The sequence below is a fragment of the Muntiacus reevesi genome, chromosome 7, assembly GCF_963930625.1.
Source record: "Muntiacus reevesi chromosome 7, mMunRee1.1, whole genome shotgun sequence".
Taxonomy (NCBI): Eukaryota; Metazoa; Chordata; class Mammalia; order Artiodactyla; family Cervidae; genus Muntiacus; species Muntiacus reevesi.
Window position 1 is genome coordinate 4377463 of NC_089255.1, and position 11757 is coordinate 4389219.

Genomic DNA, 11757 nt, shown 5'->3' on the forward strand with positions numbered 1-11757 from the left:
TGTCCATGGGATTTCCCAGGCAAGAATACTGGAATGGGTTGCCATTCTCCAGGGATCTTCCCAACCCAGGGATTGAACCTGCGTCTCCTGCTTGGCAGACTTACCACTGTGCCACCTGCGAAGCCTGCATTTTTTGGCACTTATGTCCCAAATTTATTGTCTCCCTCTTCTTTATTATAGAACCTTGATCAATGTGCCCAGCATAGAGAAATAAAAACAAAACCCCAGCGGTCTTTGCAGCTAGAGGTAGTCAATGAGATGTCACCGAAAATTGTTAGGTGCGGCTTCCGGGGAAGCCCTCTGCCTTCTCCTTTCTTCTCTCCTAACTGAAAAACAGTTCTGATGCCTGGCACTCCAACCTCCACCTCGGACTCCTGAGGACACCCTGAGGATAGAAGTCATGTATTAGGATGACTAGAGAAGAAAAAAAGATGAGTTCAGTTCTCTAGGAATCTTGGGGCTTGCATTCTAGCCTTAGACAACCTACCCCACCCCCATCTTCTTTTACTCAAGAGAAAATTAAACTCTAACTTGTTTAAACTAGTTTTTTGGAGAAGGAAATGGCAACCCACTCCAGTACTCTTGCCTGGAAAATTCCATGGATGGAGGAGCCTGGTGGGCTATAGTCCTTGGGGTGGCAAAAAGTCAGACATGACTGAGCAACTTCACTTTCTTTCTTTCTTTTCTTTTTGAGTTTTCTGTTACATGCAACCAAATATAGTCCCAACTGATAGAACCACATCATTGCTGTTTGGCCTTTAGATATTCATTTAACTCTTCTGTATCTCTGTTTACTCATCTGTAAAAACGGGCAGAATAACAGTACTGGCTCAGAGAGTTGTTATAAGGATTAAATGAACTAATAATACATGTACAGTGATTAGAATTGTAGCCAGAGCAGACTGAATGCTCAATGAATCCTGTCTGTCACTCTTCTGTGCTTGTACCATCCATAATACCATACTTGGAGTTTAAGTGTGAAAGGACAGTGTGTGTGAAGAGGCAAACTCACGGAATTTGTTTCTTGCATTCCTCAGAGTCAGAGACCTGGGCAGAGGGCCTAACAGAACCCTGATAATACGGTAATCCACACTTCTCAATTAAAACCACTTTACAGATTCGCAAGCACCTTCAGATTACTAAGTTCCCCTAGGCCTTACCAGAGCTCTGAGATGAAGGTGAATTCGTAAGCATGTTTGTGTTGACAGGTCACTAGCTGACGGGCTCAGTGGCTGGAGCCCAAGTTCACTGTTCCGGTGAGGGCCAGCTGGCTGGTTCCATTCCATGGCCTTAGACTGTGCAGGCCTTAGACTGTGGCCTGGTTAATTGCCTTCTGAACAGGATTCCAAGTTTCAGTCGTGTGGGAGAAGACATGTGGGCGTGTAACTCAGCTATGCTGGAGAAACTGTCTGCCTTCTCCACCTGCCAGCAGGTGCACCTGGGTTGTAACAGGCTTTTTTTTTTTTTTTTAAAGAGAGATTTCTGGAATCTTTTTCAGAAATCTGACTTTTTTTTCCCATCTGGCCTACTTAGAAGGCTTCTGAACCTTAGGGTTTTAACTTTAGAGTGTCTCTCAGGTGAGCTGCACTCCAATTTTAATATAAAAATGATGATAGTTGATATATACTGAGGCACTCACTCTGAGTCAGCACCATTGTGAATGCTTACTCATATCATCCCATTTGATCCCCACAAAACTCTGCAAGGCAGTTATTACCATATTCACTATATCCAGAGAAGGCCACAAACAGTGGGGTGACTTGCCCAGCATCCCCGGGAGAAGCAGCAGCAGAGTGAGGAGCGCGCCCACGCTCTTAGCCTGCACACAGTATCTGTCTTAGTCATGAACTCTCCTCTTCTGCCTGGACTCATCAAGCCTCAGCACCTGTCAAGGAGTGGGCAGAGTTGTGATTCTTTGACCTAGTGCCTTTAATTGTAGTTGTGTTTTTATGACTTGTATTCCACTCTTTCTTTACTCACAAAGGATGATAAAATCTCTCGGGCAGCACTTCTACAAGATCAAGTACCAGGATTGCACTGTTCTCTGTGCTGGGCTTGTTTTCGGTTGGTCCTTTATCTGAGTTCGCTATCAAAAGCCCACAGGAACTTCTGGTCTTTGGCTCCAAGGCCACTTCTCCGGGGACATTTTGTCTGAAGAGTCCATTCCTGCTAGTGATATCCAATTGGGGAGAATGACTTCCTGTAACACATGCAAGAATAGGGCCTATTTCCTTGATACTAACTGGCATTATCAATGTATTAACAGCGTTTTGGCAGAGGCAGGGGGAGGTAGAGAGGAAGTGAAAGAATTTTTAAAAAGCAGAAAGCTATAAAAATGTATTTTACTTCTGTGATCTTCCTCCCAAAACCCTTTGTTGTTGTTGTTTAGTCGCTGAGTCATGTCTGACTCTTTTGCGACCCCACACACTGTAGCCCACCAGGCTCCTCTGTCCGTGGGGATTCTCCAGGCAAGAATACTGGAGTGGGCTGCCACTTCCCTCTCCAAAGGATCCTCCCAGCCCGAGGATCAAACTCGTGTCTCCTGCACTGGCAGGCAGATTCTTCACCACTGAGGCACCAGGGAAGCCCCCAAAGCCCATAACCCCAGTCTAATAATGAGAAAAACATCAGACAAATCCCAACTGAATGCATTCTACAAAATACCTGACCAGTACTCAGAACTGTCCAGGTTATGAAGAAAAGTCTGAAAAACTGTTACAGTCAAGAGAAGACATGATAACTAAATGTAATGTGGTATCTTGAATGGGATCCTGAGGCAAAAAAAGAACACCAGGCAAAACCTGAGGAAAATCTGAATAAAATTAATAGTAATAAGAAGGCATTAATATTGGTTAAGTAATTGTAGCCAATATACCCTGTTAATGTCAGGTGTTAATAATATGGAAAACTGCGTGAGGAGTGTTTGGGGACTCTCTGGACCATCTTTGCATTTTTCTGTAAATCTAAAACATCTGAAAATGAAAAGCTTGTTAACATGGAGCAAACATGGGCAATATCGTCAAGTCCTAGCATACACGTGAGAATCTACTGGACTGGCTGAAAGACTGTTCTTTCATTTATGGAATTCAACACCCGTGTTGTCTGAAGAGCTGTGGGCAATTTATAAAGAGAGACACCTTAGTTTTCATTATTTGGAGCTATCCATGAGGCACATTTTATGATCCCCGTGTTATGCAATCATGAGATCTTGCACAGGCATGGCTTGCTAAAGGTCACCAGCATGGGAGCCGAGCTGGGTGTGGAGCCCTGACTGCTAAGCTTTCCTGGTGCCCCTGCAGGCTAGGCGGGGAGATCGATGTCAGCAGCACCCACCAGTACTGGCCTTAAGCTGAATGAGGTGCAGCTCCCTGCTCAAAGGCTGCACGGTGCAGGTGGGGAGAGAGAGATACATCAACACAAGAGCTAAGCGCCAAGGCAGACAGCGAAGAGCATGGAGGGAGTTGAGAGGAAAGGCTCCCCCAGGAAGGAGGTGGCTATTTAGTCCTAGAAAAAAAATCTCAGCCTGAAGTGCAGATGAGGCCTGCTTAGGGAAAACGTGTTTCTTAGTTCGTTAGGGGTCCTGCTGCGTCTGACCTCTCAGCCCGCTTCAGATCTCCTCTTAGGTTCACGTGGAGGCAGGACTGGGACTGCAGCACTGAAGCCCATTTTCTGGAAGGGCAGGGATCTTACGTTCAGTGGCCCAGATCTCGTGAGAACATGGAAGGGCTCTGATAGACATGAAGAGCAAAACAGCAAAAGAAGCTACTGTCCAATTACTAGGCTTCCTCCTGTGTCTCTGAAGTATAAATGGAAAAGGGAGATCGTGCAGGATTTTCTGGACTGTGAGGTATGCTGGCACTCCTAGGAGAGTGTTGACAGCCTGAATTTTCTGTTCGTGCTTTTAGGGATTAGCTAGTCAGGACCACATAGATCAATGCGGTTTTCTTACACCCTCTGCTAGAAGGGCACAGGCAGGTTGTTCATAGATGGTGAACCACTCCTTGGTCCGTTTCCTCCCTGTGGGGGATGCAAGGAGTCATGGTAACTCTGCTCCTCTAGCGTGGTCTGAGGTACTGTACAAAGCCCATTTTGCAAATGCGAGAGATTTTTTTCTCTTTAATAGTGAGTCTCTGAATTAAAGAAGCAGTTCCCTAAATGGGAGGTCTCAAATCAGTTGTCTCTGCTATATATATATATATATATATTCTATATATATTTGAAATTATTTGCTCTTTTTCCACGTTCTCTGAACGTGGCAAGCAGCCAGCTTGCCATCTCTCTTCCATCTCTCCTTGGAGCCTTCTGTCACCACCAGCCCCTCTCTCATGTCCTAGAAGTTCCTGCTCTCAAAGACAATGCCCACATCTTACCCCGAGAGAGTTAATATCCTTCCCTTCATACTCATTTCCCTAAATTCAGAAGAGGAAAGAAACTCTATTTGCCTGGCTTTGTCACTGGTGTGGTCTCACGGGCTGCACTTCTTTGGTAAATTACCCCAATAACTGTTCAGCCTTTGGGGGAAATTGGTCTTTTATAACATCTTCCTTTTGTGAGTCTTCCTTAACCGTATGCGTGTTGTCAGGCCCGAGAGCCTCTTCCATCATTGTCAAGGGGAGTGCTAACTTTCTCTCCTTTCATACAACACTAAGAGTCTTCCTAACAGTAAGATTTCTTTAACACCCAGAGCTGGATTTTAAAAATGGTGCGTTTAAAAGACTGGTTGAGGATGTATGTGGGGATACATACATAAGTTTACAATACCCAGGGGAAAAAAAGGATACAATCTGAGAATGTGATTTTTAAAGTGAATGCAGACCAGCTAGGAATCAGGATTTTTTTTTAGCATCTTTAAAGAAAAGACAGTAATCAGTATTTAGAATTACACTGCTGAAAAATAAGCAGTGAATGGCGGTTTAGTAGACAGCAGTCATATCAGAAGATGTGTTCATCTATAACTTATCTGATATGATTTAATTTCTTTGGTAACAACTTTGTTATAGTTAAAATATATTCAATCATAAAAAGAGCATAATTGTACATCTGGCCTGAAGGATAAGAAATGGGGTACGTGCTAGCCTGCATTTCATGAAAACCGGCCACAAATCAGAGGAAATACAAAAGAACTATTTTGAAATGACTTATAAATATTATATACACTACTGTTTTAGGGAAATAGCTGTCTCATAAAAATGGCCAACAAGATTCACTGATTTATCCAGTGAGCATGACTGTCACACCTACCACTATTCAAGGGTGAGTAAACCGAAGCTGCTCACACCGAGCATTCAGTCTGCTTGACAGATAATTACTGTCCAATGTAGGAAGTTCTTTAGCAGAGGCACATAATCAGAACCAGGGAGCAACAGGGCGGAAGCAAAGTCTAAACAAGCCAGCATCTTGCTCTGCCCAGTTTAGCTGGGCGGGTGAAACCTGACTTTTAAGTTGACGGTTGAAGGGAGAGGAAGAGTTCAGAAGGGCAGATAAAGGGCGTTGTAGGCTGAAAGGCAGTCTATGCAACGGAAGGAACAGAGAGAGCAGAGTGCCCTCTGGTATGAAGGGTTGGAGAGAAGGGAAGGACCAAAGCAGCGCTGCAAAGGGAGGCAGGGCTTAGCTCACCAGGGCCTTATCCAGCTTGCTGAGGGGGTACATGGTTATCCCATGGACTCCAACCCTCAGGCTTTAATGTTCACAAGACTTACTGGGGAGCGCTTTAAAACAGATGCTGATCAGATGGCTCTGAGTGTCAGCTTTTCCAACAAGCACCAGGTGATGCTGCTGCTGCAGTGAAGTGATTTTTCAGGCCTCACTTGGGTAGCAAATAATCAGCAATTCCAGTAGCTGGAATTGATCCCCTGTGTGCTAAGATATGCTACTGTTCATCCTTTGAGAACAAGGGTCTAGGGTAGGACCTGGGCCCACGGCCTGGTGGTTACAGTCCACGGGGTTGAAAATCGTCGCACATGGCTGAGCAACAAACACTGGGCCAACAGAGCCTTTCGGATGTTGGATGCCACCCAAAAGCTGCCTCCTGGGCTGACTGTGAGTGCCTTACAAGCAAAATCTTTTGTGTGTTCTAGGATGGGAGGAAGGTGGAAAAACAGAGCTGGTGCAGACAAGCAGGTCTCGCTGTCGGAACTGCAATCTGGTTTTCTACTGAGAAACCACAGTGTTGCAAAAATAACCCCAGTTAGCCACAGCGGCTGATACTGGCTGTTGGCATGGCCCCAGGGCCTTCTCTCCTCAAGTGTCAAGTGTCAGGAGATTGAAATTTTGCTACCAGTTCACCTCTGCAGCAGATAGGTCATCCAGCCTGTGGTAGTGTCTGCAACAGCCCCACTTTACTCAAAGCTGCCACTATGCAGAGGTGGCAAAGGAGTGGCGGAAATGAGCCATTCAAGATCTTGTTCTATGGCCTCCCAGTTACTAATGTTTAATTATTTTTATAAGTGATTTTAAGTCATCCCTTAGTCCTTTCTAAAAATATAACATAGATGATAAAACTGACCATTTTTTCTTATAAAATATCAATATTTCAATATAGTAACAAACATTGAGCCAGCCCCCACTTCCTCAATATTCTCAGGAACAAAATAGAAATATGGAAAATGAATATACCAGGCTCTGTCAAATAAAAGAAAGCTCGGGTTTCTGCTGAGTAGATTGGTCTTGAGGTCACCATGATATATAAGCGTGTGGGTATAAACATTCACATGGATGTGGCTGTATCTGCAGGTCCATTTCTGGAAGTTGGACAAGCATGTTGCCTCTCCAGAGGGCTGCTGCAGAATGGGGGTCAGTGTGACAGTGTGGTCTTGTTTAGAATTTTTCTGATGTGATCGCCTACCTTTAAAAAAAGAATAGAGAAGACAGAGGTCACCATGGTTGAAAAGCAGGATGACATTTGCCACACCCTTTAGTTTGCTGGTTTGGGCAGTAACAATCATCTTGTCTTAAAGCGCTTTTTGTTCTGTGTGTTTCAGGGGGAAAAATGAAAGTCGTCAGGTCTCCTGAGGCTAAGTTACCCAGGCCTGAGTAATTTATTAAGGAAATAAATCTTTGAAATAAATTCCCTGTTAAGTCAGAATTTTTTCCAATTGTGTCCTTGGTTGACAGTTTCTGCCTTCTCTTTAGACAACGGTGAAACAAAATCAAAATGAGATGTAAGGATGCAAATAAAAATGAACTGGAGGGAAAGGCATTTTTTCTTTTTTAAACACAGGCTAACTTCGTCATTGATGCCCTTCCTACCATCTTGTCTCCCCCACATATACTATTACAAAACTCTGGGGAAAAGCACATTCCAGGTAGATGCTACACTGTTAAAATTTAATGGATAATTTCCATTATGGTATTATATATTTATAAGCAGAGAAGAAGCTACTTTCATAGACACTATGGGTATTAAACATTCAACAGTTATAATAACCCAGTTTGCAATCTCTGACTTAAAAAAAAAATCTCATTTTACTGAATTGGAGTGAGCTCTCTGAAGCCATTTAGACACTAAGTAAAGTTGGTACATGCCTGTTGTAGAAATAAAAGCTGAGATAATTTGGTTTGGAGCACTATGTTGTGTAATCTGTGTTTCCTCTTCTTATAGGAGGTAGCACAATCTTTGAAAAAAACTTAGCCAGGCAGTACTTCCTAAAACTCATTTGTCTACTTATATATTAGTAGGTCCTCCACTTAGAAATTCTTCCTGCATTTTTTGGTTTCATCTGTGAGTGACTGAGCTAAAATATTTCAATATAATAGCTAACATTGAGCCAAACCTCACTTCCTCAATCTTTTCAATAAAAACATCTTCTGTCTCCAGTGTCAGACATTAGCCTCCTACAGCTAGGCCTGACAGAGAAAATCAAGAGCTACGATGCTCCTTTACCTGTATTTTCCCCTCTTCCAAATCTTCAGGCTTCTCACTACTGATGAACTTTTGGGTATGGGTGGGACTGTGTCGGGCGGGGCAGGAGGAGGTACACATATGTATTTTGACTGCCTCCTAAAGACCCCTGCTTGGAGCTATTTTTTAAGATACATACATTTATCAGCCTGAAGTCACCTTAACATCATCTACAATCCATGTTAAAATGTCTTTTGAACTACTTAATATAAACTCCTAAACCTGGCTTCTTATCAGAATTACCTGTGGAATTTAAAGATTCCTATCTACCATTACCTTCTGAATGAAAAAGCTTTGGAGGTGAGCCTCACTCTAGTTCTTTAAAAGTGCAGCTCTGAATTTATCAATCCAAATTCTCAGTGAATCTCTAAAATATGAGAAAAAAAATTTGTATAACATAAACCATTATCACAATTAACAAATTATAAAATTTAGTATCACTAAATATCTTGTTGATATCAAATTTTCCTAGTCCTCTCAAAAATGTCTTTTCAAAGTTAGTTTGTAATCGGGACCCAAACTCAAATTAGGTGCATGAGTTACGTCTCTCATTTCTTTTAATGGTCCACCTTATTGCTTCCCCTCCGTTTCTCATGCCACTGGCTTCCTGAAGAACCCAGATTCATCTTTAGGATGTGGTAACTCTGACATTGGGGTACACGTGTCTCTTTCAGATCTGGTTTCCTCAGTGTGTATGCCCAGGAGTGGGATTGATGGGTCATATGGCAGTTCTATTTCCAGTTTTTTAAGGAATCTCCACACTGTTCTCCATAGTGGCTATACTAGCTTGCATTCCCACCAACAGTGTAAGAGGGTTCCCTTTTCTCCACACCCTCTCCAGCATTTATTGCTTGTAGACTTTTGGATAGCAGCCATTCTGACTGGCGTGTAATGGTACCTCACTGTGGTTTTGATTTGCATTTCTCTGATAATGAGTGATGTTGAGCATCTTTTCATGTGTTTGTTAGCCATCTGTATGTCTTCTTTGGAGAAATGTCTGTTTAGTTCTTTGGTGGAATGGGTGAATTTAACTTAGATGACCATTATATCTACTTCTGTGGGCAAGAATCCCTTAGAAGAAATGGAGTAGCCATACATAGCCAACAAAGAAGTCCAAAATGCAGTACTTGGATGCAGTCTCAAAAATGACAGAATGATCTCTGTTCGTCTCCAGGGCAAACCATCCAATATCATGGTAATCCAAGTCTATGCCCCGACCAGTAAGGCTGAAGAAGCTGAAGTTGAACGGTTCTATGAAGACCTACAAGATCTTTTAGAACTAATACCCCAAAAAGATATCCTTTTCATTATAGGGGACTGAAATGCAAAAGTAGGAAGTCAAGAAACACCTGAAGTAACAGGCAAATTTGGCCTTGGAGTATGGAATGAAGCAGGGCAAAGGCTAATACAGTTCTGCCAAGAGAACGCACTGGTCATAGCAAACACCCTTTTCCAACAACACAAGAGAAGACCCTACACATTGACATCACCAGATGGCCAACATAGAAATCAGATTGATTATATTCTTTGTAGCCAAAGATGGAGAAGCTCTATACAGTCAGCAAAAACAAGACCGGGAGATGACTGTGGCTCAAATCATGAACTCCTTATTGACAAATTCAGACTTAACTTGAAGAAAGTAGGAAAAACCAATAGACCATTCAGGTATGACCTACATCAAATCCCTTACAATCATACAGTGGAAGTGACAAATAGATTTAAGGGACTAGATCTGATAGAGTGCCTGAAGAACTATGGATGGAGGTTCGTGACATTGTACAGGAGACAGGGATCAAGACCATCTCCAAGAAAAAGAAATGCAAAAAAGGCAAAATGGCTGTCTGAGGAGGCCTTACAAATAACTGTGAAAGGAAGAGAAGCGAAAAGCAAAGATAAAAGGAAAGTTATGCCCATTTGAATGCAGAGTTCCAAAGAATAGCCAGGAGAGATAAGAAAGCCTCCCTCAGCGATCAATGCAAAGAATTAGAGGAAAACAACAGAATGGGAAAGACTAGAGATCTCTTCAAGAAAATTAGAGATACCAAGGGAACATTTCATGCAAAGATGGGCTCAATAAAGGACAGCAATGGTATGGACCTAACAGAAGCAGAAGAGATTAAGAAGAGGTGGCAAGAATACACAGAAGAACTGTACAAAAAAAGATCTTCATGACCCAGATAACCATGATAGTGTGATCATGCACCTAGAGCCAGACATTCTGGAATGTGAAGTCAAGTGGGCCTTAGGAAGCATCACTATGAACAAAGCTAGTGGAGGTGATGGAATTCCACTTGAGCTGTTTCAAATCCTAAAAGATGATGCTGTGAAAGTGCTGCACTCAGTATGCCAGCAAATTTGGAAAACTCAACAGTGGCCACAGGACTGGAAAAGGTCCGTTTTCATTCCAATCCCAAAGAAAGGCAATGCCAAAGAATACTCAAACTACCGCAGAGTTCACTCATCTCACACGCTAGTAAAGTAACGCTCAAAATTCTCCAAGCCAGCCTTCAACAGTACCTGAACCATGAAATTCCAGATGTTCAAGCTGGATTTAGAAAAGGCAGAGGAACCAGAGATCAAATTGCCAACATCCACTGGATCATCCAAAAAGCAATAGAGTTCCAGAAAAACATCTATTTCTGATTTAGTGACTATGCCAAAGCCTTTGACTGTGTCAACCACAATAAACTGTGGAAAATTCTGAAAGAGATTGGAATACCAGACCACCTGACTTGCCTCTTGAGAAATCTGTATGCAGGTCAGGAAGCAACAGTTAGAACTGGATATGGAACAACAGACTGGTTCCAAATAGGAAAAGGAGTACATCATGGTCATGTATGGATGTGAGAGTTGGGCTATAAAGAAAGCTGAGTGCCAAAGAATTGATGCTTTTGAACTGTGGTGTTGGAGAAGACTCTCTTGAGAGTCCCTTGGACTGCAAGGAGATCCAACCAATCCATCCTAGTGGAGATCAGTCCTGAGTGTTCATTGGGAGGACTGATGTTGAAGCTGAAACTCCAATACTTTGGCCACCTGATGTGAAGAGCTGACTCATCTGAAAAGACCCTGATGCTGGGAAAGATTTAAGGCAGGAGGAGAAGGGGACGACAGAGGATGAGATGGTTGGAGGGCATCACTGACTCAATGGAGATGAGTTTGAGTAAACTCTGGGAGTTGGTGATGGACAGGGAGGCGTGGCGTGCTGTGGTCCATGGGGTCGTGAAGAGTTGGACACGACTGAGCTGAACTGAACTGAAACTGTCTGGTTATCCTCCTTTTAGAGACGGCAGGACCAATTAGTGGACTCAAGTGCGGGAAGTCTGAGCCTTCCATTTTGTAGTTTCCCATCAATTTTTCTCCTAATGGCCTCAGTATCCACTGATGATTTTTTCCCTAGAATCCATGAGAATTTGTAAAATAGTTCTTTTCAAACACCACGCCCCCATCTCCCATCATTCCTTTTAAATTGAGTTTTTTGGAAAAGAGGAAATTTCCCACATTATTTGTTTACTCTGAAAATGCAGTTTGTTCAAGAACAGGCACTAGGAATGCTGACTTTAGAGGTGTTTGTTTTCCTCTTTGATATTTTGCTGTCCAAATGGATCATCATCTAAAAACAAGCTTAGCCGCACATGGCCAGCCTGCGGGCCTCTGCTCAGTTCCTGCCTTCCAGCTGAGCTCCCCTTCTCTGGGGCAGGGAACTGACTGGTTCCATTCCAGCTTCATGCAGCTCTGATGTTGCAAAGTTCTTTATCTTTCTCATGTAGTGATTCCTTTATGAATTCCATTATTCAAAAAATATTATTTGTCTTACATATTTAAAGATTTGAGTGGTGCAGTTCCTGGTGGAGCCAGAC

At 42.9% G+C, this 11757-nt stretch overlaps 1 non-coding gene across 1 annotated transcript; it reads right to left on the reverse strand.

The window, feature by feature from the left end:
- Window positions 1–4518: 4518 nt before the first annotated feature.
- On the reverse strand, window positions 4519–4645 carry LOC136172801 (U6atac minor spliceosomal RNA). Its single transcript, XR_010664135.1, has one exon. It is a non-coding gene; the product is annotated as a U6atac minor spliceosomal RNA (small nuclear RNA).
- Window positions 4646–11757: the final 7112 nt, after the last annotated feature.